Raw genomic sequence first — 5749 nt, forward strand, 5'->3', positions numbered from 1 at the left:
AATTTGGTTCAAACAAAATAAATCGACAACTAAATCTCTCTTAATTTAACTAATCGAACCAAACTAAAATGAGTCAGTTCAGTTTTCGATTGGATTCGATATATAAGTTTGCACACTTCTAACCATGACTTTAAGTTTTTAAGCATTGACCTTGTAGATAAATTTTGCCTAAAGATGCAACATTTTTTTTACTAAAAAGGCCATCACGATTTTTTTATTGTTTTATTACTTTTAGTGAAAAAAAAAAATATCCTCATTTATACCAAATAACTTTATATTTTATATATTCACTTCTTACTTTAAATTCCTTGTTTGTTTGTTTGTTTTGATTGAATTTAAACTTATCCAAATATGATTCTAAAAAGATTTTTGTGTGTGTGTGTGTGTGTGTGTGTTGACAAATGCAAACATTTGACCATGCGAAATAATTAAATTTGCATAAGAAAATTGTTTTTTTCTGATTACAAATTGCTGAGGTGGACAGAAGTCAAAAAATTATAGTGTTACTAGTTGCTCCACTTGAATAGAAGAAGTGCTCTCAAATATTTTCACTTATACCAAATATAAAAACATTAAACTCGAAATCAATTCTATAACATTATATGAAATTTATTTATACCAAATTCAAAATCGTTAAATCAGGTTATACTATAAAAAAATAATTATATTTGTTAATTATCTTATTCAAAAATTAATATGAGAACATTTTACTTTTTTGAAAGGTGAAAGTTAAATGGTCTGCAGAACTACATCGCTAAGGATATTATGGAAAATTCATAAAATCATCATGGCTTAGAAATCTAACACGTATACCATCAATTCTACAATCAACGGCCATGAAGCACTAATCCAAGAAACGATGTCTACTTCATTTCGTTACGCGGTTTAGGCACTATTTCATTCGTGTCAATCAAGAAACCAATTTTGTGTTTTTAAGAAAAAAATAAAATTTAAATTACTCATCATAAGAAGTCACTACTCTTTTCTGCTCATACAAACACATAGCTAAACACATTTCTAAAACAAAGCACTAGCTAAAGAAGCAAGAAACAGAGCAAAACAGAGAGAGTAAGAGAGATGGAGGAGAAGCTGAACCAAACCCAAACCTCTAAAACCCAAACAGCAACTGTATTTCCTAAAAAGAGGAAGTTAGTGAAGAGATTGATGTTTGAATTTTTTCTCTCTATTTTCAGCTGTTCTTCCCCTAAACCCCAAGAAGACAAGGAGATTTGTAATGGTCACATGTGAAGAAGGTAAAACGCTCAAAAATATCAACTTCCTTTTGAATTTCTGCTTCTTTTAGCTCTGGTTTAGTGTTTTTTTTTCTTTTTTTTTTTTTTTCAGTTCTGATGTTTTTACGGAGATCTATAGTTTGAAGAATGTTTCTGGAAATCAAATATGAGGGAAAAAGAAAAGGTAAGGAGAAAAAGTGATCGATGTAATATTATTAGTTTCATCGGTAAATATAAACTATGGGAGTTGAACCGGTTCGACTCAATAAAAAATCCAAGTCGCCAACGAAGGGCGAGCGTAGATGTCTTAATGGTGCAATCGGTGGTGGTGGTATTGGCAGAGGCAGCGGTGGTGGGCATCTTACTGGAGGTGTTAGTAGCGGTCTTGGTAGTGGTCAGTTGTGCTTGCTGACGATGGCGCTGGGAAAGTGATTTTAATGGAATCAAGCCCTCTTCAGAAACTAGGCGGGTATATGAGATTTTTTTTTTTTTTCTTTTATTAGAGTTGAGCCGGTTCGACTCTCCAACCTAAACATGCCCTGGGTTATTCTGATAAAATTAATTTTTTTTCTTTTTTGACATGCTGATAAAATTAAGTTGATTTTGTAATTCCTCTGCTTTTATGATTTACATCAATGAAACCATAATCTAGTATGGTTATACTTATGGTCGTACATAAGCTTGACAAATATGCACAGTCATAAAGTTTTGATACAAAGTGGGACCCTTGACAATTTATAAAAATATTCCAATTGCATGCCGTTATCTTTTATTTTATCATTCGCAGAAAAAGGAAATATCATATGAATTTTTGACTTTTGTGGTTCAATTCTGTGAAAAAGATTAAGATTGAAATGATAAGAAGTCCTTACCAAAGTGGATAGGCATTGAGGATTAATTGGATGATCATTTTAGAAATTTGAAGCAATTTGTGGCATATAACACATCATAAAATAGCGGGGGACCCATATAGGGGGTCCAAAGAGATCCTGGCCGCACCCAGTAAAAAAAAAAAAATTTAATTTTGTGTTAAAAAATTGAAAAAAAAAATTGTAGTTTGACCAATCAAAATTATAATTTAGTTTCCTAATTCTTTAAGTTTGGTCTCTCCTGCATATAATCACCATCAATTAAATTAAATTTTCTTATCTGCAAATACAATTAGTTTATTTTTAATATGCCAGCAAATAGACTTACATGTACATGTCTGAAGACCGAAGCAATTTGATGAGAAAGACATCAAATATAAGATTCTCTATGAAATAGAAAAATAGATGATGATGATGATGATGAATAAACTTTTTTTTTTTTTTTTTGCAAATGATAATTAGATCAACCCTTCTTGTCTTAAGTTTAAAATTGTGTTCACATTGAAAAATGTTCTCCTTTTGTCTCAATGACCACACTTTAATTTCTCATTCTCAACTCTTAAAAGCAAGAATAGGATGAACCATTACATTTGACCAACTATTTAGGAATTGAACTTTTACTTCTGCTGATTGAAAAAATAATTTTAAAAACAAAAATCTACCATATATGATTTGGAAGGTGATCAAAAAGAAAAGAGGCATGTTCAAACTGTTGTTTCAATTCAATAAAATTTGAAAAAATTTATGTTTGTATTCATCATATTGATACTACATTTGTTTTTTGTGGCCTTATGCTTCAATGCTTTTTCTTACTTTGGTAGTAATGGATTCTAAAATTTTCTTTTTCACATTCTGTTTGTACACTTTTTTGAGTAACAAAAGGAAACTCATAAATTAGCCTTTTCTTTTTATGGAATTATAGGAGGCTCTTGATTAATTCTCTCTTTCATGTGATTTTATCTCTGTGCAGCCAAATATGTATCACTAAGTTTCTTTTTTTGCTTTTTTCTTTGGGTGAAATGTACATTATAGATGCATATTAATTGATTAGAACTCCAAGTTTTCGATTTCCTTAATTAAAAATTTTGAGTTTAAGATTTGATTATGAAAATTGTCACGTTGGAAAAGTCTCGTCCCTTGTATAAATCCTGCAGTACTGATTATATATGCCAAAAATATATATATATATATACACACATTTAAAGAACATATATATTATCTCTCTTTTATTGAAATCTGTGGTAGGAAAACACGAAATTTCAAGGATAAGATCGAGAGAGTTGTATATGGCTGTCTACTGTTCTTGTTCTACCTTACGTTCAAGTTAATATATCTACCCATTGTAGATGCTAAACTCCGTTTTAATTTAGTAATTATTTATATACAATATAAAATTAAATTACAAGCAGAATTAATAGGTTAATTTACCTCAAATTTTATGATTTCAAAGTTATAATAAATACAAAATAGAGAAATACAAGGTAATACTAGGTCATTTGCAAAATAGAAGGGGTCATACCGTTTTTTATGCAAAGTACATGGGATAAATTATGCATTTAGCTTTTTTTTTTTTTTTTTTTTTAAATAAGGTATTCACAATGTTATACTTTGATATTGATTAGTTAGGAATTATAATTTAATTAATTACAATGTTGTATTTTGTATTTTAACAATAGGATGTAGACAATTGATAATTAAATTTTGGCTCCGTTTGTTTCCATAAAATAACTTGTATGAAAATATTTTTCATAATCTTCCGTTGTTTGTAGAATTCAAGAAAATAAGTCGATGGAAAATATTTTCCTAATCAAAGGCAAATTAAATCATTTTTAAAAAAATGATTTCTCATTTGTAAGAGAGTAAAACACTTTCTAAATATTAACAAAATTATTATGATCTTATCAATGCATGTTATTTAATTTAATAATCACTAGTAACCACAACTACCGGTCACATTTCACACTAGCCATCGTCAGCCACCACCATCAGTGACCGGTGATTTTTATAATTTACCATTTTTTATATTTTTCTCATATTTAATAATTAAAATTTTAAAATATAAAATTTCTATTATAATAAATACTTACAGTGTTACGAGTTAAAAATTTTAATATTTTTCAAAATTAGTTATTGGTGGGAGGAAACAACGGAGCCTTTCTTTGTTAATCACTTTTCCCGTTGTTTTCTGACACACGGAACCTGAAATTTATTTCCAGGAAAAGCTAAAAGCTAAAAGAAAGGCAATTGCAATTTGAAGACCTTTTTCCACGAATTGAACAAGAAAGACCTTGATAGTTGATATTACATATTCTTCGTACGATACAGCCATTTCCTATGTGAAGGGCTGTTTTAGGAAACTGACCATATTGTCCTGTCCATGGGACGAATATCAACATCCAAACCATTATGCATACCAGTCCTAAATTGACATAACCCACTTGTATTAATTACTATTAAAGAATTATTAAATGGTTTTATGATTATAATTTGGGATCTCCAACTTGAAAAATTTTTCATAAATAAATAAAGAAGAGCTCATTTTTAATATCAAATCCTACATCCACCATGCCACCATCATAATAATTCAAGTAATTCACCAATGAATTTATAATAATTTGGATAATTCTCTGTCTTATTGATTTGGATTTGATTATTAAAATCAAGCTCGATGTAAATAATTTAATTTTTTTATTTATGAATATTTTAATTTCATCTTTTTGACGAAATAATAGATTTAATAAAATACGAAAAAATTACCACACAAATCACTAATAAACTTTTTTTTTTTAGTATTAAAATGGTGATATTTATAATGATAAGATTCATGTTATAATGTCCACACAAATAATTAGAATCTAATTGGTGTAATAAAAAAAAAGCATTTATTAAGTAATATTGATGGAAGTCAAAAGGTAATTATGCGAGATCTAGTCTTGGGGAGTGTTGGAACTTGGATGATATTAGTGAAACCAATTATTAGGGCTTCATTTCTTTCTAGAAAAATTTCAAAATATTTAATTTCACCTTATTTTTTGTTGTTCTGTTACAATATTAAGAATTAATTATAAAATATTAAATTCTAAGACTATAAAAAGGCATACAACTATAAAATTATATATTTTAAAACTTCTTATTATATATATATATATATATATTAAAATAGTCGCCACTGACTTATAACGGCGGTCGATGTCTAGTAGTTGAGCAGCGAGGATCGAAAATGGTGAAGGGGAGATCAATGAATTTATATAAATGTGTTATTATAAGGTAATTAATTTATTAAAATCTGAAAAATGTTCTCTCTTTTAAAAAAAGAAGTCATTTTCGTTCAAAATGACTTAGTTTTCTGGTTGACCAAAAAAAATCTCTATTAACTGCTTTTTTTTTTTTTTTTTTAACACTCTAAGCATAAGAATATTTGAAAAATATTTTTCATATAAATTATTGTCTAAAAATAAAACGCGGCTAAAATCATCCAATTTTTAGACCTTTTTTCATAGAATTAATTTGACTTTTTAATAGATCTAAATATTTTAATAAATGAAAATTAGTCCTTATTTGATTCATTGCGTAAAATAACAATAGAATTCAATATTTACTATTCACTCTTTATAAATTTTTTGTTTTCAGTATTTTTAAAATATTTAT

At 27.9% G+C, this 5749-nt stretch overlaps 1 long non-coding RNA gene across 1 annotated transcript; it reads left to right on the forward strand.

The window, feature by feature from the left end:
- The first annotated feature begins 960 nt into the window (after positions 1 to 960).
- On the forward strand, positions 961 to 1894 carry LOC110010033 (uncharacterized). Its single transcript, XR_002284953.3, has 2 exons — positions 961 to 1253; positions 1345 to 1894. It is a non-coding gene; the product is annotated as an uncharacterized LOC110010033 (long non-coding RNA).
- Positions 1895 to 5749: the final 3855 nt, after the last annotated feature.

This window comes from Jatropha curcas, chromosome 9 (genome assembly GCF_041381405.1).
Source record: "Jatropha curcas cultivar XTBG-Jc1 chromosome 9, XTBG_Jcur_1.0, whole genome shotgun sequence".
NCBI classification, from domain to species: Eukaryota; Viridiplantae; Streptophyta; class Magnoliopsida; order Malpighiales; family Euphorbiaceae; genus Jatropha; species Jatropha curcas.